Source organism: Aquarana catesbeiana, linkage group LG12 (assembly GCF_042186555.1).
Source record: "Aquarana catesbeiana isolate 2022-GZ linkage group LG12, ASM4218655v1, whole genome shotgun sequence".
Taxonomy (NCBI): Eukaryota; Metazoa; Chordata; class Amphibia; order Anura; family Ranidae; genus Aquarana; species Aquarana catesbeiana.
Window position 1 is genome coordinate 207,808,847 of NC_133335.1, and position 24,885 is coordinate 207,833,731.

Here is a 24,885-nt window from a genome sequence, read left to right on the forward strand (position 1 = left end):
GCTCTATAATGTATAATTACGGTACCCTGTTACTATATGCATTACGGTAAAGTATAGATCCACTTTGAAGTAGTATTAACTGGTTCAGCCCGGAAGGTTTTACCCCCCACTTCCTGACCAGGCCATTTTTTGCGATACGGCACTGCGTTACTTTAACTGGCAATTGCGCGGTCGTGTGTCGTTGTAAACAAAAATGTATGTCCCTTCCCCCCCCCCCCCCCACAAATAGAGCTTTCTTTTGGTGGTATTTGATCACCTCTGCGGGTTTTATTTTATGTGCTATAAACAAAAAAAGAGCGACAATTTTGAATAAAAAAAAAAAACAAATATTCCTTACTTTCTGCTATAAAACATATCCAATAAAAAAATTTTTTTTTAAATCTTCTTCATCAGTTTAGGCCAATATATATTTTGCCACATATTTTTGGTAAAAAAATCCCAATAAGCGTTTATTGATTGGTTTGCGCAAAAGTTATTGCATCTACAAACTATGGGTTAGATTTATGGCATTTTTTTTTTACTAGTACAGTAATGGTGGCGATCAGTGATTTTTAGCAGAACAGCGATATTGTGGTGGACAAATCTGACCCCAAGTGACACTTTTTGGGGACCAGTGACACCAATAGAGTGATCAGTGCTAAAAGAAAAATAAAAATAAAAAAAAATGCATTGATCACTGTATTAGTAATTTTTTAGCGGCGCTTTACCGCTGTTATAGCGGCACTTTTCGGTCGCTAGCGGGGGCGTTTTTAACCCTCCCGCTAGCGGCCGAATAAGGGGTTAAAAGCGCCCGCGAAGCGCCGCCTCTGAAGCACTTTGCAGGCGCTTCGGCAGCGGCGCCCATTGATTTCAATGGCAGGGGGAGGTGGAGGAGCTGTGTGTGCACGGCTCCCGCACCGCACAAAAGGATGCTGCTTGCAGGACTTTTTTTTTAACCTCCTCCAAGCGCACCGCCCCGGTGTGAAAGCACTCGGGCTCTCACACTGGAGCTGCAGGGGAGGCATTTTTCAGACGCTTTACAGGCGCTATTTTTAGGCTAAAAGCGCCTGAAAAGCCTCCAGTGTGAAAGGGGTCTAATGCCGGCCATACACGGTTCGAATTGCAAAAGAACTTTCTTTCGAAAACCGTATCCAAGAATTTTCGTACGAATTTCGCGCCATTAGTGGGCTGCAGCAACGAAATCAAATTTGAGCGATCGGACATGTTGGAAATTTTTTGAAAAACGAACAATTTTCTAATCAATGATGGGAGAATCGTGCGAGAAATGTAATAAGAAAAGAAAATTTATGGAGAAAAAAGAAGATTCCCGGCCACGAAAATCCTTTTCTGTAGCAACAGGGGGTGAAATGAAAGGCTTGGTCGGCCGAATTTCGAAAATCAATGGTGGCATCATCGGATCACAAAAAAACAACTTTCTGATTTTGAAAAGAAGATTCGTTCGAAATTCGACCGTGTATGGCCAACCTAAGTAAGCGTTCATTCATACAGACATTCCTGGCTGTACACGACCGAAATCTGCGTATTTCTGCAGCGGGTACGGCCAGGTGTTTTTGATTAGCTACAGCCGCTCAGCCTCTACAAATCAATATCAGGTTGAGAGGCTCAACAGCTATCCGCATTTAATTGCATATGGATTACCTCTGATTAGGGACATATGAGCCAACCTGAACACAGGCAGACTGTGTATGGGGCCGCAAATCTGTCCCTAGCTGTATGTAATGGTTCCTTGAGTGGCGCACAGTGTCAGCCTGTCATTGATACGCTAATCGGAAACACCTGGCGGTACCCATCACAGAAATATGCCCTAAGCGCAATTAATGCGATTCTGTAATTCATGAAAACCTCATTTAATTTATTTATTAATTATTTAGGAAAAAAAAAAATAAAGCATATACAATTGCGACTCAAGTCATATTGTCATTGAATGTTGTTAAAAATGGCCTTTCCTTTTCAATCTGCAGCTCTGTAATTTTCTGAATGGCTACCTGGGGGGTGTTCTGTACCCAGAATGTGTATAAAACACCCCCCAGAAACATTTCCTGCTTGTGTGATTGGCTCAATGATTTTCCCAAGACGTCTGCACTAAGATACAAGTCAGATTTTAGGCATCCCCTGCAACTAAAATGTCATCATTTTTTGGCGAGATACTTTCAATAGGAAATCACAGCTAAAAAGGTATGCTGACCCTGCGGCTCGGTTCACACAGGGGCAACCCGACTAAAGCCCCGTGCACACGATCGGACATTGATCGGACATTCCGACAACAAAATCCATGGATTTTTTCAGACGGATGTTGGCTCAAAAACTTGTCTTGCATACACGCGGTCGCACAAAGTTGTCGGAAAAATCCGATCGTTCTGAACGCGGTGACGTAAAACACGTACGTCGGGACTATAAACGGGGCAGTAGCCAATAGCTTTCATCTCTTTATTTATTCTGAGCATGCGTGGCACTTTGTGCGTTGGATATGTCTACACACGATTGGAATTTAAATGATCGGATTTTGTTGTCGGAAAATTTTATAGCCTGCTCGCAAACTTTGTGTGCCAGAAATTACGACAGAAAAAGTCCGATGGAGCCCACACACGATCGGAATTTCCGACAACACAATCCGATCGCACTTTTTCCGTCGGAAAATCCGACCGTGTGTACAGGGCATAACAGTGCGACTTTGCAAGGCGATTTGGGCGCAACTTCAGCGCGACTTTGTGCAACTTACAACACGACTGAAAGTTGCTTCCGGGACAGGCGACTTTGGCTGTTGCCAATCACAGAATAATCAGCTCTGTGGGAGGGAGGGGGTTGTCTGGGTAAACGTTGGAAGTACCTGGGTAAATTATTTTCTTTTTCCTGTAAAGTCGCTTCAATATAGATGGAGATCCAACTTGGAGGCGACTTCCATTGAAATCTATGGGTACAAGTTGCCTAGAAGTCGCCTTGAAGTAGTACAGGAACCTTTTCTGAAGTCGGAGCAACTTCAGTAGTGTACATTAAGACGGCTCTCATTCACTTCAATGGAATTTCTTATGTCCAGCAACTTGGGGCAACTTGAGGTCTGACAAGTAGTCGGATCCCAAGTTGCTGTAGTGTGAATCAGCACTGCAGCTTTCCTCATTAGAGCCCTGCAGGTGCACAGCTGGTTAATAATTATGAAGCCACTCCTATTAGATTCACTTTCCACATGGACACAGACAAACACACAGGGATTTCTTCAGAACAACAAAAAGGTAGGAATCTGCAACAAAGTTTCTTAAAATCCTTGTAATGTACACAGATCACCCAGAGGGGAATGTTCTTTTCTCTCAACAAAAGTGGAGTTACGCTTTAAAGCGTCTTTGATTAGGTTTCAGCCGCTTACAATCCCCTTTACAGCAAAGTTTAGACTGGGAGGAGCAGAAGCAGCACAAGCCACTAATCATGCTCCTGCAGTGCTCAAGTGTTAACAAGGAACATGTCAATAGGAGAAAGCACAGTGACAGAAAGATGAGTTTATTGGTCCGCTGCTTCTCCTTTCATAGTCACAGGTAGGGGGAGGGACAAGATCTATAAGGGTTACTTAAAGGGGTTGTAAAGTCAGAAGGTTTTCTTATCTTAATGCATTCTATGCACCATTGGCTCCCGCTGTTTTCAAAGTCAGTGAGCCAGCCAATCAAGATAGAGGGGGCGCAGCTCCTTGTCTGAATGGACACAGGGAGCTATGACTTGGCTCTGGTGCCCCCACAGCAAGCTGCTTGCTGTGGGGGCACTCAACAGGAGGGAGGAGCCAGGAGCACAGAAGAGGAACCAGAGATGAGGAGAATCCGGGCTGCAAATCCACTGCACAGAGGAGGTAAGTATAAACAGGTTTGTTATTTTTATAGAAAAAAAAAAGAGAGAATTTACAATCACTTTAAGGTGTTGGTAAACCCACTTTTTCATCTTTTACCTACAGGTAAGCCTGTAATAAGGCTTATCTGTAGGTACTGGGAATATCTTCTAAACTTGCACCGTTTAGGAGATATTCAGACTGCATGCAGCCGGTGACGTCACCGACGCATGCGCTATAAAAAGGTCTGGCATGTGCAGGAGTGACGTCATTGCGCCCCCGGACACTCATGTAGCCAGAGGCCGTAAACCTGGAAGGAAGACCAGGTGAAGATGGAAGCCCTCTCAGCGGTGATAGCGTGACGCTGGAGAGCTTAGTTTTAAACCCATCGATTTAATAGTTTAAAAAAACAAAGAACATTTCCGGCACATGCGTGTGTTGTTCAAGAGAAGTCAATCATTAGATCAATTCCCATCGAAAGGGGAACGGCCACAGATGGATCAAAATTCAGCCAGCTCCTGCTGAACCAGCTGAATTTCGATCCATTTATAGCCAGCTATAGAGAGGACACAATCATGTATGTCCTGGTGCCTGTGCAGGTATTGGCTCTAATCACAAACATCTGACACAGATCGACTGCAGAAGTCTGCTACAAAGCTGCAGTCTGAACACAGGAGGAGAGGAGACTGAGGAAATTGTATTTTTTTGGCTGCAGCAGACCAACGGCATTATCTAAACCAGTGGTCTCCAAACTGCGGCCTTTTTCTTGCTTTTAACAGGCCCTGGGGGCACCTATTTCATTCACTGATAGAGACAATGGTGCATAATCCCCCCCCCCCCCACTGAGACCAGTAAAGGGGCACAATTTCTTCCAATTACACCAACGATGGGGCACAATTCCTCCCACTTACACCAACGATGGGGCACAATAGCTCACAATGAAACCAATGATGGGGCACAATACCTCCCAACGACACCAACGATGGGGCACAATACCTCCCAACGACACCAAGATGGGGCACAATACCTCCCAACGATGGGGCACAATACCTCCCAACGACACCAACGATAGGGCACAATACCTCCCAATGACACCAACGATGGGGCACAATACCTCCCAACGACACGAACGATGGGGCACAATACCTCCCAACGACACCAACGATGGGGCACAATACCTCCCAACGACACCAACGATGGGGCACAATACCTCCCAACGACACCAACGTTGGAGCACAATACCTCCCAACGACACCAACAATGGAGCACAATACCTCCCAACGACACCGACGATGGGGCAAAATGACACCAATGATGGGGCACAACTGCTTCCACTGACACCAACGAAGTTGCACAATTCCTCCTAATAACACCAGCAATTGGGCCCAATGACACAAATGATGGGGTACAATTCCTCCCAATGACACCAACTATTGGGCCCAATGACATCAATGATGGGGCACAGTTCCTCCTCAATGACACCAACGATGGGGCACAATTCCTCCCACTGACACTAAAGATGGGACATTGTTTATTTTCACTGATGACGGAACCTTTTCTACTTCCAGTGGCCACAGTCCGACCCCCGCTAAAGTCCAAGGAACAGTAAACTGGCCCCCTGTTTAGAAACTTTGGAGACACCTGATCTAAGCCAAGCCAAAGTCACTGACTGTAGCACAGCAGGATTGCTATTCCATAATAGAATATATAGCTTTATTTTAATTATACTATTATTGTATATTGTGACAAGTCAGGACCGTATTCGTCTAGACTTGCAAGGTTACTGAAATATTCCCTTTAAGAAATGGTCAGGGTACATTTTATAATGTTATAGTGCTACCCTTCAGCAGTAATAGTGGATTTAGGAAGCCAGCTGTGATCTCATGTACATTTGTCATAATCTGTTCCTGCTTTACATGGCCTTGCTGTGCTGCAGTTGATAAATCTGCCCATATTAAAGCACACACCATGCCTTGCAGTATGCTGACTAGTACATCGAAGACTGAAACTGCACTTTAACATAGATTTTTTTTCTTTTTTCTCTACTAAACCTAACCATCTTCTAAGCTCACAAGAACAGTTGGTGGTAGGAGGAAAGGCGAAATCTCAAATGAACAGAGGCAGATGGAAGCCTTATTCATGACAATCTGACGCTATGTTTAAATTTATTTACATGCAAATCTGTCACCTTTCGTCATACTGTAAGGTTAATAAGCTGGAACACAGCATGGCAGATCTGGGGCTCCCATCAGTGCACCTAAACGCACGTATATGTTTCAGCACAATGCATCGCACAGATTGAACCCATTGAACGTTGACAACAAAAATGGTGCAGGTCTAAATTTTTTTATGCGTGTGGTGTGCATTGGCTGGAACATACAACACATGCATTGGCTATATTAACCCAACACATGTCAACGTGCATGGGGTTAAGTGTTAGGCTCGGTTCACACCTATGCAGTTTGCTTTTGACCCGGTTTCTGCAATGCGTTTTGCATTTTTGCACACGCAACTTTACTGTGATTTGCGTTTTGCATTTATGTTTTTGTTTTTTGTTTTTTTTTAGACCAATTTTTTGTTGGGCAGATTAACCCCTTCTCATCCACGCTACAGCCGCATAACAGCTACAGAGCGGGCTCAATTTGCCGGGAGGGCGTCCATTGACGTCCTCCCATGATCGCACTGCCCTTGCATCCCCTGTGGTGCGCAGGCTGTGCGCTCTGTGAGTGCCTTGTTTACATAGGAAGACCGCCATTCTGTCTGCCTTGGGAACAATCGGCGGGTCCCAGCAGACAATGGACCTCCGACCTGTAGAAAAAAAAATGACATACAAGTACGTGCATTCACCCCGAAGAGCCGCCCTGCCGCAGTACATATGCGCGTGGGGCGGTCCAGAAGCTGTTAAACCCTGCCGGTCTCATTAAGAGAACCTTTCAACTATGTGATATAAAAAAAAAAAAAAGTTAAAGCAAAAAAAAATTTTTTTAAAGTTTTAACGTTACACCCAAGCACATAAAATTCCAAGTAAAATTTTGAGGCCCCCCAACTATACACACATACAGTACGAACATAAACACGTGTCGGGGGGGCTACGCATGAAAACGTTGATTGCGATACATGTTACAGATCGCAGCGCATGCATGAGAGCAAGAATTCTAGCACAGGACCTCCTCCATAATGCTAAACTAATGACCTATTGGTGGCTTTTGAAGTGTCGCCTATAGAAAATATAGGGTACTGAAGTTCGTCACCATTTCACAGGTGCACAGAAATTTAAGTTTTGACATGTTTGGCATCTATTTACTCGATGCAAGCTTGTCTTTTATATATTACCAAAAATTTGGGTAGTATATTGCGTTTGTTTGCCCTAAAATTCACTTTAGTGTGTTTTTTGACTGAAATTTTGCATATCCTAGACCTTTGCGGTAATATCAAGCGACATAAAAAATTGGAACTATCGCTATTTTATTCTCTATGGTTGCTGCTTTCAGAAAATATATACTGTTTGGGGGTTTTATGCAATCTTCAGGCATAAAATGTTTTTTTTAAACGAATGTACAAAAAAAAATGCAAAAACGGATCAGGCACCGAAAGGGGTAAAGTGTAAGTCCAGCCTAACACTAAAATCCCTACATCTACAGACATCCACGATCTAACAGTAAGCTATCTAGCCCTGTAAAGAAGGAATCAGTATACATACCTTTTTTAAGCCGATCCGATCTCCAGCGGCGGAAGCTCTGCAGAGGACTAAGCCGGCTGTGAAATGAATGGGGAGTGACTTCACCCATAGACTTACTATGGGGCTTCCATTGTCGGCTGTGTCCTCTGCACCCGTCACCACAGGGAAGCCGCAGATGACAGCTCAGCGTGGGATCAGGTCTGATCGACTTCTAAAAAGGTATGTATACGGATCTCTTCTTTAAAGGGCTAGATAGGTTAGTGTTAAGCCTCATACACACTATCGGACTTTGTACAAACTTTCCCGTGGATTTCTGTACAAAGGGCGTTGCCCGTAAACTTGTTAAGCATACACACGGCAGGACTTTTCGGCAACAAACACGAACCTAGTTACATTTCAACGTACTGATGACACTTCAAAAGAGGACGTTAAATTCTCCAGCGCCACCCTTTGGTCAATTTCTGTACTGTTGTCTGATCTTTTGCATTGGTTCTGAGCATGGGTGTTTGTACTTTGTACAAAAGTCCGATGGTTTTTTTGTACACACGATCGGACTTGCCGACGTCGCACTTTTGGTCCTGCCAAGTTTGTCTATTCATTTGTCCGAAACCGAAAAAGTTTGTCCGATGAAAACCGAAAAAGTTTGTTCGATGGAGCGCACACACGGTCGGATGTTGCCTTACAACAGCTAATTTGCATGTTTGTTGTCAAAAAGTCAGATCGTGTGTATGGGCCTTTGGATCGTGGATGTCTGTAGATGCAGGGATTTTAGTGTTTGGGTGGACTTCTACTTTGATGGTGCCTTCATAGTTCCGAAGCCCACAGCACTTAGAGGAGCCAGCTGTATGACACCAATGATCTTTGTAGCTGTCCATAGGGGTGGCATTTTGACCTCCACTATAAGGGGGCATTCTTCTTACTGGCCACCAACGTAAGGGGCATTTACCCCAATGAATTGGTTTTAGCAGGGGTTCCCGGAGACCAGAAAATTATTTCAAGGGTTCCTCTGGGATAAAAAGGGGGAAAGGAGGAAAGCTGGTTTAAAAAGGTATTACTTAACCTTACATAAATTAAACACAAATACGAAGGTGATAAACAAGGAGGAGGGTATGACAGATATTGCCTATAGGCACAGAACTGAGGAAAGGATAGAAGAGTGTGTGCTGTGAATGAGAATCCCGAGTGGCTAAGGTAATATATGACCAGGGAAAATAACAGGCTTCCTCGAAGAGATGTGGCTCCAGGAAGTGTATAAACCATCCATGATTAAGGGACAATTTGAGTCAGTCTCCTGGGCAAGAAAGAGCATTCCAGACTGAAGATGCAAGAATTCCTGAAATTCACCCGCATTTGGGCAATAAAGTGACTGTAATAAAACATGATTGATGGTTCAAGAATGAAAATCCAGTTACCTGCATCTGTCCCTGTGTGTATGATCATCGTTTGACAGGTAACACAAGGTCCTTCTCATTATTTCGGAAGGCCTACTGAAAGAATGGATCTGTCCAGTTTCATTTATCAAGCATGCAGCCCATCCGGCGTAGAGCTACAGCCTCGCATAGACTACTCCATCACAACCCCTACCACTGCAGGATTGAAGCACAACTTCAGGCAAATATTTCAATAAACAAAAAAGAAAAAAAAAAAAAAAAAAAAAAAAAAAAAAAATCACAAAACGTGAAATTTTAAGACAAAAAGCCCATTTAATGGTTTCTTTAAAAAGGCACAAACTCGTAAATTAATTTTTCGACTACTACTGTAGCTACCTAAATCTATCCCTATAATGAGCTACCATGTACTGTATTAATTGCAAGCTGAAATGTAAGGTTCAAATGAGATGACACAGAGAAATGATGTTCACAGTACACAGAGGAGGAAAGGGGCGGGGCAGTGACACACAGTATACAGAACAGCAGCCTATGAAAATCATTTTCATCCTACTTATGCTGTGCAGCCATATAGCATATACTGTACAAAATATGGTCAAACTTTTGAGGACATAAAAAGACATTTTAGACAACTGCCCGCTTCAAACCTTATGGTTTGACAGTTTGAGGAAGACCTTTTTCTATTCCAGTACAACTGTACCCCTGTGCACAAACACAGCTCAATAAAAGGCACAGTTCAATGAGTTTTGGTATGGAGGAACTTGAATGGCCTTTCACAGGGTCCTGACCCCAACTCTGAAGACCACTGAAAAAACCTGAAATGGTGATTGCATTCCAACATCAGTACCTGACCACGCAAATGCTCTTTTGGCTGAATGAGTACAAATTCCAATAGTTACACTCCAAAATCCACGCCAAATCAATGCCCATGTTTCGAAACAGGATTTCCAACAAGCTCATATAGGCATGATGATCAGGTGTCCACAAAATTTTGCTCACTTATTGTAGCACTTAAAGCATGGATGGATCACAAGAGTAAGGGTATAGGTTTTCAAATCTTTTGACAGGTAAATTATCTTCAGTGATGAACTCAAGTGGGTTCAGACAGGAGTTCGAATCTGCCTGAGCTATCCCACCAAGAAGCTGTCTAAGCTGACAGCCAATCGTAGGCAGCGGAGGCATTGCCTGCCCACCCACCCACATAAGCATGCTCATTGCGTACATACACGCCGCTGTCCATGATTGGCTACCAGCTTCGACAGTTTTCTGGCGGGATAGCTCAGGTTGGTTCGGACTTGTGATTGAACATGCCTGAGCTTATCTTCTATACCAGTGGTCTTTAAACTACGGTCCTTTGCTTGACTTTATCTGGCCCTTGGGGCACTTTTCCTCCCATTGATGCTAGACACTTTTCCTCCCACTGACACAAATAATAGGCGTAATGCCTGCTACTGACATCAACAATGGGGCACTATATCTCTTATTGACTCCAACGATAGAGCACTATTCCTCAAACTGACATCAACGATGGGGGCACTATTCCTCCCGCTGGCACCAAAGATGGGAAATTATTACTTCCCCCAATACCAAAAGACACATTGTTTATTCCCACTGATGCAAGGACAATTTCTACTCCCAATGGTCACAGTTCAGCCCTCCTAAAGTTTGAAGGACCGTAAACTGGACCCTTGTGCAGAAAGTTTGGAGTCCCCTGTTCTATACTTTATATGAATTTCAACTGTGAATTTAGCTTGTTGGAGCTGGCCTTTATAGTGAAAATTCACTTTAGAACTTTAAAACATTAAACAGTTATCTACCACATGTAAAGGTTGACTTCTGTCTGTGCTTCAGTTGCCCAGAAATCAGCACTGGAAGCTGATGGCCTCTTACCAGTGAGTGCTCAGCCCCCTCGTGCCATCTACATGGTGTCAAACATGTCAAACAGAAGTCCAAAATGGCGCTTTTCATTTATCAAGGAACGTGCATTAAATGGCTATTTTTTGTTCATAGAGCAATTCTAGGGTGAGCTTCCACTTTAAGCAAAATCTTGTTCGAGGCATTGATTCGGCACAACTCATAAAAAGGTCTTTGAGACACAGAGACATTTAGCTCTATGAAGGCAATAAACTCCATTCCCGAGACTATTCGGGGCAGCATTAGAACAAATTGTAAAGAGCGCAGCTGAAAAATAGTACAACCTGCGCCTACGCTCCACTGAATTAAAGTTCACCATAAAGGTGAACAGGGGCTGTTATGCATGCATTAACGAGTCCGATTACTGAGCCTCAAGATGTGTCTGTCAAGTCACATCAATTCACCTGCATGCATGAGCCCTATCTTCAACACGTGCCCAGATCGGGTAGGCCTCTCGCTGTGTGCTCCCTGGACTTATAAAGCATGACTGTCCTTTGTGGGGGGGGGGGGGGGCAGCTTTACAGACATACAGCCATTTCATAGTTACTTGATAGGATGCACAACTGTGAATAGTGACAAATCAATGAGGGAAAGCTATGAATATATTAAACAAAGGTCTAGCCAGTAATCATATTGGTTAATTAAATGTACACAATGGTCCTTATTAATGGACAATGGGAAGTGGTGTGATGGAAATAACATAGCGGTAGTGGGGAGGGATGGAAACATCAGAGCAGGGTTTGACCGTGCAATCAGCGCCTATGATTGAAGAGCCTACTATGGCCAATGAGCCATCCAACAAGCTAAATTCACAGGTGAAATTCATATAAAAGTATAGAACAGGGGTCTCCAAAACTTTCTGCACAAGGGTCCAGTTTACGGTCCTTCAAACTTTAGGAGGGCCGGACTGTGACCATTGGGAGTAGAAATTGTCTTTGCATCAGCGGGAGTAAACACAAAGGCTGTACTCCACACTCAAGGGCTGGACAAGGGCTGTACTCCATAGTCAGCTAAAGCAAGATAATGCAAACATTCTATCTAATCAGAAAGTACTTGAAAGCCACCACAAGAATGGGCCGAGTGCCCCATCTTGATCCATTCAGACATCTGTTTTCAATAGGTTGGTCATACACAGGGAGGTCTTTAAACAGGATTGAGATCTGACTTCACATTAAATACTAAACTAGTTCAATGCAAACTGTAATGGTTAACCCAAAGGGTATAGTAAACAGCATAACATTGCATAGCTTTATGTGAACACACAAAGAAAGAGCAAACAGTCACAATTAGGTGGTACTTGACTAGTGATAGCAGGGCTGAAGTACTAGCTCTTCCTGGAGAAGCATCCATTTTTCCTCCAGTACTACTTATATAACCAAAGTCTAGGTATGAAGTATGATATCCATACCAAAAAAAAAATTAAAGTGCCGATTGGATAATTCTCCTCCTTATGTGAGAGCATGTGACCAAAAGCCAAGGCTTTGGTCATTTGAGTAGTATGTTCTCCTAGACAGGTAAGTATTCCACCGCTGCTATTAGACCTCTTTCACATGGGGTGGCAAATCAGGCAATTGATCAGATTTTTTTACCACGCTCCCGACCACCCACTGGCATGTTAATATTGCCGGTGGACATCTCTATATACCAGTCTTTTTTTAACCAGGGTGCCTTCAGGTTTCTTTAGGGGTGCCTTGGCAAAATTCCCAAAAATTGTATACAAGCCAGCAGGTTGATGAAGCCTGCCTTTTTGCCTTTTAGTTACACAAAGTCACCTGAAAAACAACCCCACACCATAATCCCCCCCCCCCCCCCCAATTGATTTGGACCAGTCCACAAATCACAGTCCATAAAGACATGGATGAGTGAGTTTGGGGTGGAGGAACTTGACTGGCCTGCACAGAGTCTTGACCTCAACCCGATGGAACACCTTTGGGATGAATTTGAGCGGAGACTGCAAGCCAGGCCTTCTCGTCCAACATCAGTGCATGACCTCACATTATGGCCTTCTCAGAAGAGTTGAAGTTGTTATAGCTGCAAAGCATGGGCCAACTCAATATTTAACTCTGCGGACTAAGACTGGGATGCCATTAAAGTTCATGTACACATATGTACACACACACAATATATATATATATAACACACACACATACATACATACATACATGCATACATACACACACACACACACACACAGTTGTGCTTATAAGTTTACATACCCTAGCAGAATTTATGATTTCTTGCCCATTTTCAGAGAATATGAATAACACAAAAACTTTTTTCACTCATGGTTCGTATTTAAATGAAGCCATTTATTATCAATCAACTGTGTTTACTCTTTTTAAATCATAATGACAACAAACTACCCAAATCAAAAGTTTACAGTTCTTAATACCGTGTATTGCCCCCTTTAACATCAATGGCAGCTTGAAGTCTTTTGTGGTATTTGTGGATGAGGCTCTTTATCTTCTCAGATGGTAAAGCTGCCCATTCCTCTTGGCTCCAGTTCCTGTAAATTCTTGGCCTGTCTTGCATGAACTTCACGTTTGAGATCTCCCCAGAGTGGCTCAATGATATTGAGGTCAGGAGACTGAGATGGCCACTCCAGAACCTTCACTTTATCCTGCTGTAGCCAAAGACAGGCCGACTTGGCCTTGTGTTTTGGATCATTGTCATGCTGGAATTTCCAAGTACTTCCCATGCGCATCTTCCTGGCTGATGAATGTAAATTTTCCTCCAGTATCTTTTGATAACATACTGCATTCATCTTGCCATCAATTTTGACCAAATTTCTTGTGCCTTTGTAGCTCACACATCCCCAAAACATCAGCGATCCACCTCCGTGTTTTACAGTAGGAATGGTGTACATTTCATCATAGGCCTTGTTGACTCCTCTCCAAATGAAGCTTTTATGGTTGTGGCCAAAAAGCTAAATTTTGTTCTCATCACTCCAAATACTTTGTGCCAGAAGGTTTGAGGCTTGTCTCTGTGCTGTTTGGCGTATTGTAAGTGGGATACTTTGTGGCATTTGCGTAGGAATGGCTTTCTCCGGATGACTCGACCATGCAGCCCATCTTTCTTCAAGTGCCTCCTTATTGTGCATCTTGAAACAGCCACACCACATGTTTTCAGAGAGTTCTGTATTTCACCTGAAGGTCTTTGTGGGTTTTTCTTTGCATCCTGAACAATTTTCCTGGCAGTTGTGGCTGAAATCTTAGTTGGTCTACCTGACCGTGGTTTGGTTTCAACAGAACCCCTCATTTTCCACTTCTTGATTAGAGTTTGAACACTGCCGATTGGAATTCTCAATTAATTTGATATCTTTTTAATATCTCTTTCCTGTTTTATACAGTTCAACTACCTTTTCCCTGCAGATCCTTTGACAATTCTTTTGCTTTCCCCGTGACTCAGAATCCAGAAACGTCAGTGCAGCACTGGATGAAAGATGCAAGGGTCTGTGAGGAGTCCAGAAACGCATTGACCTTTAATATACACACTCTAATTACAAGCAAGCAGATCACAGGTGAGGGTGGTTACCTTTAATAGCCATTCAAACCCCTTTGTGTCAACTTGTGTGCATGTTATCAGGCCAAATCACCAGGGTATGTAAACTTTTGATCAGGGTCATTAGGGTAGTTTCTGTTGTCATTATGATTTAAAAGGAGTAACCATAGTTGATTAATAAATGGCTTCACCATGAGTGAAATAGAACGGTACGTAAATTTATGAGCACAACTGTAATATAAATATACAGTAAATGATCTTCTTTACAGGGCTGCTGTGTGTGTGTGATTATATATATTATATATACACACACACATATATATGTATGTATGTATGTATGTATGTATGTATGTATGTATGTATATATATATATATATATATATATATATATATATATATATATATATATATATAATATATATACACACACACATATATACACATATATACACACACACACACACACACACAGAAGCCCTGTAAAGAAGATCATTTACTGTATATTTGCTTTCCCAGTGGCCTGTGTCTTGAAATGCCACCGCTTCACTGATTGCCAGCTGCTGCAGGTATTCAACACCTTCAGGTGTAGGAATATCTGACCCCTGCTGCATTCTGTATTTCCTCCCACCAGCTGATATGTCATTACAGGCTGCACAAGCTGGCGGGAGGAACTACTGCGTACAGTGGGGGAAACAGGTATTCAGCCGCAGCATTTCAAGACATGGGCTGCTGAAGAGTTAAGTATAGATGGTCTGCTTTACACGACTGACCTTTTTTTTTTACCTGACTCAGTGGTTACAGTGTCACTTTATATAAAATACTTTCTTTCACCTTTTCTCACCTTTCATTGAATCCAAGTGCTGCTGATAGCTGCATGTCATTTTTATAGGATGGGTGATGGTGACCAGAGGGCCATGCTTGAAAAATATGACGCGAAATGTGAGAGGGTGACAACGCAGGAACACAATTGTAATACAGAGGCAGAGCATTGTCACCCTATTACAGGAAGTGCCTGAACAAAAACCTTCATTGGCAGGATCATCATGTATGATTACAATAAAAGCTACAGATTTAAAGAAAAGAAAACTATGAATAAAGTAGACTTTTGAATTTACATTTACATTAACACGGTAATTGGTACAAAAATTGTGCAATTTAATCATGGCAGAAGCAAACTGAAATGGTATGTAGTATGAGTGCATGTCCAGTTTAATAAATATATGATATTTAACCCTGTATCCACAGGCACATTATACAATTGACAGGACTGTGACTGTCCAGCTAACTGCTGTGTACTTCCTGTTTAACGCCTCTTCTTCATGTTACATAATTGTGTGGTGTTGCAATATAACTGAAGCTTTAACCAGTAAATATTATAGCAGAAGTATGTGCTTTCATTTTACAGGATGTGTAAATACATAATAAAAATGGCATAAATAATTATACATACACACACATTATATATATGTAATGAGTACACCCCTCACATTTTTGTAAATATTTTATTCTATCTTTTCCTGTGACAACACTGAAGAAATGACACTTTGCTACAATGTAAAGTAGTGAGTGTACAGCTTGTATAACAATGTAAATTTGCTGTCCCCTCAAAATAACTCAACACACAGCCATTAATGTCTAAACCGCTGGCAACAAAAGTGAGTAACCCCCTAAGACCCCTTTCACACTGAGCCGCCCTGGGCATCGCCAGTAAAGCGGCGCTATTTTATGCGTCGCTTTACCGTCATTTTAGCGTCGCTATTCGGCCGCTAGTGGGGCTGTTTTAACCCCCCCCGCTAGCGGCCGAAAAGGGGTTAAATCCGCCCCCACAAAATGCAGCGGCGCTTTGCTGGTGCTGCCACATTGTTTTCAATGGGCAGGAGCGATGGAGTAATAGTGGAGGAGTGGTATATTCACCGCTCCTACACCGCTGCAAAGAAGCTGCTGGCAGGACTTTTTGTGATGCCCTGCCAGTGCTGCGCCCCAGTGTGAAAGCACTCAGGCTTTCACACTGGGTTTGCAGCTGAGCCTTTTTTCAGGCGCTATGCAGGCGCTATTTTTAGCGCTGTATCACCTGAAAAACGCCTCCAGTGTGAAAGGGGTCTAAGTGAAAATGTCTAAATTGGGACCAATTAGCCATTTTCCCTCCCCGGTGTCATGTGATTCATTAGTGTTACAAGGTCTCAGATGTGAATGGGGAGCAGGTGTGTTTAATTTGGTGTTATGGCTCTCACTCTCTCATACTGGTCACTGGAAGTTCAACATGGCAACTCATGGCAAAGAATTCTGAGGATCTGAAAAAAAGAATTGTTGCTCTGCATAAAGATGGCCTAGGCTATAAGATTGGAAAGACCCTGAAACTGAGCTGCAGCACGGTGGCCAAGACCATACAGTGGTTTAACAGGACAGGTTCCACTCAGAACAGGCCTCGCCATGGTCGACCAAAGGAGTTGAGTGCATGTGTTCAGCGTCATATCCAGAGGTTGTCTTTGGGAAATAGATGTATGAGTGCTGCCAGCATTGCTCCAGAGGTTGAAGGGGTGGGGGGTCAGCCTGTCAGTGCTCAGACCATACGCCGCACGCTGCATAAAATTGGTCTGCATGGCTGTCGTCCCAGAAGGAAGCCTCTTCTATAGATGATGCACAAGAAAGCATGGATTACTGGAACCATGTCTTGTGGTCTGATGAGACCAAGATAAACTTATTTGGTTCAGATGGTGTCAAGCGTGTGTGGCGGCAACCAGGTGAGGAGTACAAAGACAAGTGTGTCTTGCCTATAGTCAAGCATGGTGGTGGGAGTGTCATGGTCTGGGGCTGCCAGCACTGGGGAGCTACAGTTCATTGAGGGAACCATGAATGCCAACATGTACTGTGACATACTGAAGCAGAGGATGATCACCTCCCTTTGGACACTGGGCCGCAGGGCAGTATTCCAACATGATAACGACCCCAAACACACCTCCAAGACGACCACTGCCTTGCTAAAGAAGCTGAGGGTAAAGGTGATGGACTGGCCAAGCATGTCTCCAGACCTAAACCCTATTTAGCATCTGTGGGGCATCCTCAAATGGAAGGTGGAGAGGCGCAAGGTCTCTAACATCCACCAGCTTCGTGATGTCGTCATGGAGGAGTGGAAGAGGACACCAGTGGCAACCGGTGAAGCTCTGGTGAACTCCATGCCCAAGAGAGTTAAGGCAGTGCTGGAAAATAATGGTGGCCACACAAAATATTGACACTTTGGGCCCAATTTGGACATTTTCACTTAGGGGTGTACTCACTTTTGTTGCCAGCGGTTTAGACATTAATGGCTGTGTGTTGAGTTATTTTGAGGGGACAGCAAATTTACACTGTTATACAAGCTGTACACTCACTACTTTACATTGTAGCAAAGTGTAATTTCTTCAGTGTTGTCACATGAAAAGATAGAATGTGAGGGGTGTACTCACTTTTGTGAGATACTGTGTTTGTAAAAAAAAAATATTATATATATATATATATATATATATATATATATATATATATATATATATATATATATATATATATATATATATATATATATATTATATTATTGAAAAAATAGAAAGTAGTATTGAAAAAAAAAAAATGTACAAATAGTACTGAAAAAAAAAAAACAATTATATAGAATATTTTTTTTCCTTTAGCTGAATTCCAGGCACAAAACTTTCATTTAAATATATTCTTCAAGGATATAAATCCACCAAATGCCTTTACAGCCTTACCTTTAAAAGTAACCGTGACATCATCACTGTGCTGTACATAGCCTGGGCAGACAGCTGAGTTGTGGGAGGGGCCCAGCAGGGTCCTCCCACTACAGGCTGTCTGCAGAAAACTGCAGGAGGGGGCGGAGACAAGACCAGTCACCCTGCACAAGGAGAGGGAGCAGCAGTGACCGGTCTTTATTACAGGAAGCTCCTGTACAGAGGTAAATTTTTGCACTGAATTACTGCACAGATTTGGAAGAAATACACGGAGCACACGTGCCACCTGTATTTAGACAATATTTACCTATAACAACTTAACTATTATGAGACTTCACAGAAATAAATAGGATCCCGAAGCAATGGTTTTCTGCACACAGCAGACTTCCCGTCAATGGAAAACGCTGATCCTCTCAGCCATAATCTAACCCGTATATTCAAACAGCATAAAAACCAAATCACAAGGTGAGGAGACGCAATGGATATTTCTGTGAATATCAATATTTTATATAAGGCAACATATACTGTATTATAGCTGACCTACCAATGTTGGGTCTATAGTAGAGGTGCACTGAATGGAGATTTTGGTACTGAAAATGAAAATACAGGATGCACTTGGCCGAAAAACCAAAACCGAAAATGTGCTTTGGTTTGGGTGCAGAGAGACGTATCCGCGTTTTACACGTGCTCCCACCGACTTCTATTAGACTATGCATTTTCATAATAACACATCAGAGTCCTGCATGGTGCATCTTTCATGTACTTTTTTTTTTTTTTATTACAGGTACCTCTATAGCGCCATCAATTTACGCAGTGCTTAACATACACACTCACCGGCCACTTTATTAGGTACACCTTGCTAGTACCGGGTTGGACCCCTTTTGCCTTCAGAACTGCCTTCATTCTTGGTGGCATAGATTCTACAAGGTGTTGGAAACATTCCTCAGATTTTGGTCCATACTGACATGATAGCATCACACACTTGCTGTAGATCTACCATTCCACCACATCCCAAAGGTGCTCTATTGGATGAGATCTGGTGACTGTGGAGACCATTGGAGTACAGTGACCTCATTGTCATGTTCAAGAAACCAGTGGTGAGATGATTGGAGCTTTGTGACATGGTGCATTATCCTGCTGGAAGGAGCCATCAGAAGATGGGGACACTGTAGTCATAAAGGGATGGACATGGTCAGCAGCAATACACAGGTAGGCCGTGGGGTTTGAACGATGCTCAATTGGTACTAAGGGGCCCAAAGTGTGCCAAGAAAATATCCCCTACACCAGGGATATGCAATTAGCGGACCTCCAGCTGTTGCAGAACTACAAGTCCCATGAGGCATAGCAAGACTCTGACAGCCACAAGCATGACACCCAGAGGCAGAGGCATGATGGGACTTGAAGTTTTGCAACAGCTGGAGGTCTGCTAATTTCATATTCCTGCCCTACACCATTACACCACCAGCCTGAACCATCGATACAAGGCAGGATGGATCCATGGTTTGAACTCAGCCTAATGCTGCGTACACACAGTCGGAATTTCCAACAACAAATGTTCGATGTGAGCTTGTTGGAAATTCTGACTGTGTGTAGGCTCCATTGGATGTTTTGGCGGAATTTCCGACAAACAAAATTTGAGAGCTGGTTCTCAAATTTTCCGACAACAAAATCTGTTGTTGTAAATTCCGATCGTGTGTACACAATTCCGACGCACAAAGTTCCACACATCAAGCAGAAGAGCCGCACTGGCTTCATTTTTCTCGGCTCGTCGTACGTCTTGTATCTCACCGCGTTCTTGATTTTCGGCATCTCCAACAACATTTGTGCGACCGTGTGTATGCAAGACAAGTTTGAGCCAACATCTGTCGGAAATAAATCCAGGATTTTGTTGTCGGAATGTCCGATCGTCTGTACGCGGCATAAGGGTCCATTCACACTGATAAATTTTTCCTGCGTTTTTACCTTGCAAGAAAAAACGTTTACGTTTATATCCTAAGGGACTCTGCATACCACTGCGTTACAGGTGCGATGTGTTTTAAAAAGTCCTGCATGCTGCATCTTTGGTGCAGTTTTGAAAAAGTGCACCAAAAAAGCAGCTTCCTATTGAAATGAATGGAAATTGCAGTAAAAGCGCACTGTGATTTGTGTTTTTTTTAGTCACATGTCCATTTTTCACAGGTAGAGGCTACCCAAAAAATGCACCAGAAACGCACAGGAAATGCATCTGAAACACAGAAAAATTGCGGTAAAAATGCATACAATTGCTAGAGAGCAGTGTGAAAGGGCACTAAGGGTCCATTCACAGCGATGCGTTGGCACACTATGCCAATGCAAAGACCAGTAAATGTAAGGTAGGTGAATGGGAACTGTCCACACTGAGACATTGCGCTGATTTGTGTCATAAAAAAAAAAAAGTAGACGTAATTTGTAATAATGGGAATCATCGAAAGACGCACTGAAAACAAGCCAGCCTAAGTTTTGCTCCTGAGCCTGGTTGAAGACCCTTTGCATGGTCCAGGAAGTGAGAAGAAAAGTGCATGTTAAAACGCAATGGAACGCACCAAAATGCAGCATGCACGTGTATTTACCTGCACTCAACACAATGTGGTGTGAATGGACATTTAAAGCGGTAACAAACCCAAAAATGTAATATATTGCAGCTTACCTTATCATTAGATACGGTGGCTGCATTCATTCTATTTTTAAGCTCTGTTTTCACCTGGTGATCTGACCAGTAACACACCTCCTGAATCAGAGTGCCACTCTGAATGAAGGAGAACCAGGGCTGGACTGAGACAAAAATTTGGCCCTGGACTTCATCCAGACTGGCCCACTTCAATTTTGAGTGTCCCCATTACCAGTAGCCCCCATTCATCAGAGTGTCCCCATTACCAGCAGCCCCCTTACATCAGAGTGTCCCCATTACCAGCAGCCTCCTTACATCAGAGTGTCCCCATTACCAGCAGCCTCCTTACATCAGAGTGTCCCCATTACCAGCAGCCTCCTTACATCAGAGTGTCCCCATTACCAGCAGCCTCCTTACATCAGAGTGTCCCCATTACCAGCAGCCCTCTTACATCAGAGTGTCCCCATTACCAGCAGCCCCCTTACATCAGAGTGTCCCCATTACCAGCAGCCCCCTTACATCAGAGTGTCCCCATTACCAGCAGCCCCCTTACATCAGAGTGTCCCCATTACCAGCAGCCCCCTTACATCAGAGTGTCCCCATTACCAGCAGCCCCCTTACATCAGAGTGTCCCCATTACCAGCAGCCCCCTTACATCAGAGTGTCCCCATTACCAGCAGCCCCCTTACATCAGAGTGTCCCCATTACCAGCAGCCCCCTTACATCAGAGTGTCCCCATTACCAGCAGCCCCCTTACATCAGAGTGTCCCCATTACCAGCAGCCCCCTTACATCAGAGTGTCCCCATTACCAGCAGCCCCCTTACATCAGAGTGTCCCCATTACCAGCAGCCCCCTTTAAGCAGAGTGTCCCCATTACCAGCAGCCCCCTTACATCAGAGTGTCCCCATTACCAGCAGCCCCCTTACATCAGAGTGTCCCCATTACCAGCAGCCCCCTTACATCAGAGTGTCCCCATTACCAGCAGCCCCCTTACATCAGAGTGTCCCCATTACCAGCAGCCCCCTTACATCAGAGTGTCCCCATTACCAGCAGCCCCCTTACATCAGAGTGTCCCCATTACCAGCAGCCCCCTTACATCAGAGTGTCCCCATTACCAGCAGCCCCCTTACATCAGAGTGTCCCCATTACCAGCAGCCTCCTTACATCAGAGTGTCCCCATTACCAGCAGCCCCCTTACATCAGAGTGTCCCCATTACCAGCAGCCCCCTTACATCAGAGTGTCCCCATTACCAGCAGCCCCCTTACATCAGAGTGTCCCCATTACCAGCAGCCCCCTTACATCAGAGTGTCCCCATTACCAGCAGCCTCCTTACATCAGAGTGTCCCCATTACCAGCAGCCTCCTTTCATTAGAGTGTCCTCATTACCAGCAGCCCCCTTTAAGCAGAGTGTCCCCATTACCAGCAGCCCCCTTTCAGCAGTGTCCCCATTACCAGCAGCCCCCTTACATCAGAGTGTCCCCATTACCAGCAGCTCCCTTTCAGCAGTGTCCTCCCTCTCTTCCCCCTCCCACATGTACTCACAGTTCTGAAGGCAGCATCTCGTTGTTCCTCTCTCCAGTCATGTGACAAGTGATAAGGGGAGAGAGGAAGGAAAGTCTGCCCGCTGTCTATCTCCCCCTGCAGGCTGGAGGGAGCAGAAAGCCTAATCCTCTCCAGCAAGTGACGGCAGCTGCTCCCCCTGACAGGAGTGAAATCACAATCAGTCACTGTCAGAGAGGAGCGGCTCCAGGACTACACCTGACCAGCCCACTGAGCCATCAGCCCACCGGGAAACTCCCGATAGTCCCGATGGCCAGTACATGCCTGAGGAGAACAGGGGGCACAGCAGCATTGTCAATTTGGGGCGAGGGGACTGTGAGGCTGCGTTCACACCTGGGCGTTTGACAAATCGTACAATGCACGTTTCAGATGCCATCCATTCGAATGGCACCTTAAAAACGTACGGCGCTTCTGCCATGATAAACCACGCTGCAAATCGCGGTAAACTACAGCATGCCGCCTCAAAAGAAGCTCCTGAACTTTTTTTGGGGGGGCGACAAGCTTTGCGCGATGCGGTTTGCCGCAATTTATTGTGGCAGAACCGCACTGCGTTTTTAGCTTCCATTCAAATGAATGGCATCAGAAACATGCGACTTGCTATCACACCTGGGCATTTTTCAATCGCGGACAGAAATCGCCGCACCGCAATTTAACCACTTGGCGACCACCCATGGTACATTTACGGCATTACTTTGACGCTAAATACCGCTGTTATGGCAGCAGTTAGCTGCCATAACACCGGAATCCTCTTGTTTTGTGGGCGATTATCTACAAAAAAAAATGTAGTCTCAGCAGCGCATTCGCCGCAAGATCACTTTTGGAGGTGGTGGCGGGAGAGGTGCCCCCCCTCCTTCCTGCCGCTTCCAGGTCGTTTCCCTGCTTACCGGAGAGATCCGTAAAAGGTGGAAACGATCCGATCTGCTGGAGGCATGGGCAGGAAGTCGAATGAGGGAGCGTTGGCCCCCGATTGGACTCTAGGCCCTTGGAGCCCTGGAGCGACGTCTAACCTCACTTCTGCCTCACGACCTTAAAGAGCTGGGAGGTTTTTTTCTGTTAAAAAGGAAAAATTAAATATTGTTTTTGCTTTTAAAAGGTAAATGTGAGATCTGAGGTTTTTTTAACCCCAGATCTCTCAATAAAGAGGACCTGTCATGTCCTATTCCTATTATAAAGAGAAGTTTACATTCCTTGTAATAGGAATAAAAGTGAGCACTTTTTTTTTTAAAGGAACAGTGTATATATAAAAAAAATTAAAAGTAAAATAAAATAAATAATAAAAAAAAAAAAAAAAAAAAGTAAAAAAGAGCCCATCCCTCTGCGCCCACATATATAAACGGTGTTCAAATCACACATGTGAGGTATCGCCACGATCGTTAGAGCGAGAGCAATAATTCTAGCACTAGACCTCCTCTATATCACTAAACAGCTAACCTGTAAAAAAAAAAAAAAAAAAGTAACGTGTCGCCTATGGGTATTTTTAAGTACCGTAGTTTGTCGCCAATGCCACGAACGTGTGCAATTTTAAAGTATGGCATGTTAGGTATCAATTTACTCGGCGTAACATCATCTTTCACAGTATACAAAAAAAAATTGGGCTAACTTTACGGTTTTGGGTTTATTAAAAAAAAAAAAAAGTGTATGTTGCATTTGAAAGACCGCTGCGCAAATATGGTGCAACATAAAAAAGTATATTGCAACCATCGCCATTTTATTTTCTAGGGTCTCTGCTAAAAAAATTAAGTTCTAAGTAATTTTCTAGCAAATAATCCCAATTTAAAAACTTTTAAACAAAAAGTATCAGAAAAGGCCTGGTCTTAAAGTGGTTAAAACGCCCATGTGTGAATGAAGCCTTAGGCTTCATTCCCACGAGGCGGATCCGCTGCCACGGAGTCCGCCTCGGTCTGCCAGCTCAGTGGGAGATCTCTCCGTTGAGCCGGCGGATGACAGGTCCCTCTCTGCTCACTGAGCGGGGAGGAGGGGCTTGTCGAGCGCCGCTGCTTGCTATGGAGAGATCGGACAAAAAAAAAACGGACAGCATGTCCGTTTTCATCAGATCTCACCCAATCCGATCCGCCAGGGGCGGATGCGAACGTAGGACCATCCGTCTGATTTTAGTGGATCGGACCAGGTTGGATGTCAGCGGACATGTCACCGATGACATCCGTCGCTCCATAGACTAGCATGGAGCGCCCGTTCAGGTCCGCCGTCAAAACTAACAGGCAGACCTGAACGGTCCGACAGTGTGAAAGTGGTCTTAGTACTAACAGATATAGATACACTAACAAATTGAAGTCAAACTCCAGATATCAGATAATACTTTATAAGCATTTACATTTTTTTTTTCCCCTTTCGGGATAAAAGTTTTACAGGAATAAATAAAAGCTGAGCACCCCTTCCAGTACTAAGGCCCCCCTTTCACACTTGTGCGGCAAAGTCGCATGACAAGTCGCTCCCCATGATTTCCAATGACTACCATTCATATTAGTACGACTTCAAGTCGTGCCGACTTCAAAAGTAGTCCCTGCAGTACTTTGATGCGAGTTCAGGTTCCTAGACCTCAAGTCTCCCTGAAATAGCAGCGAAGTCGCAGTAGTGTGAAAGGGGCCTAAGTGGTTTGTCTCAACCCTCTAAACTTGTTCATACGCAGGGCAGCTTGTTCTGGTGGAAAAACAACAGACTTACTGGCAGGAT

The 24,885-nt window shown here is 44.0% G+C and overlaps 1 protein-coding gene across 1 annotated transcript in view; it reads right to left on the reverse strand.

The window, feature by feature from the left end:
* LOC141113460 (arf-GAP with SH3 domain, ANK repeat and PH domain-containing protein 1-like) overlaps window positions 1-24,885 on the reverse strand; it is a gene marked incomplete in the record, with an annotated part of 303,097 nt that overhangs the window by 277,011 nt on the left and 1,201 nt on the right.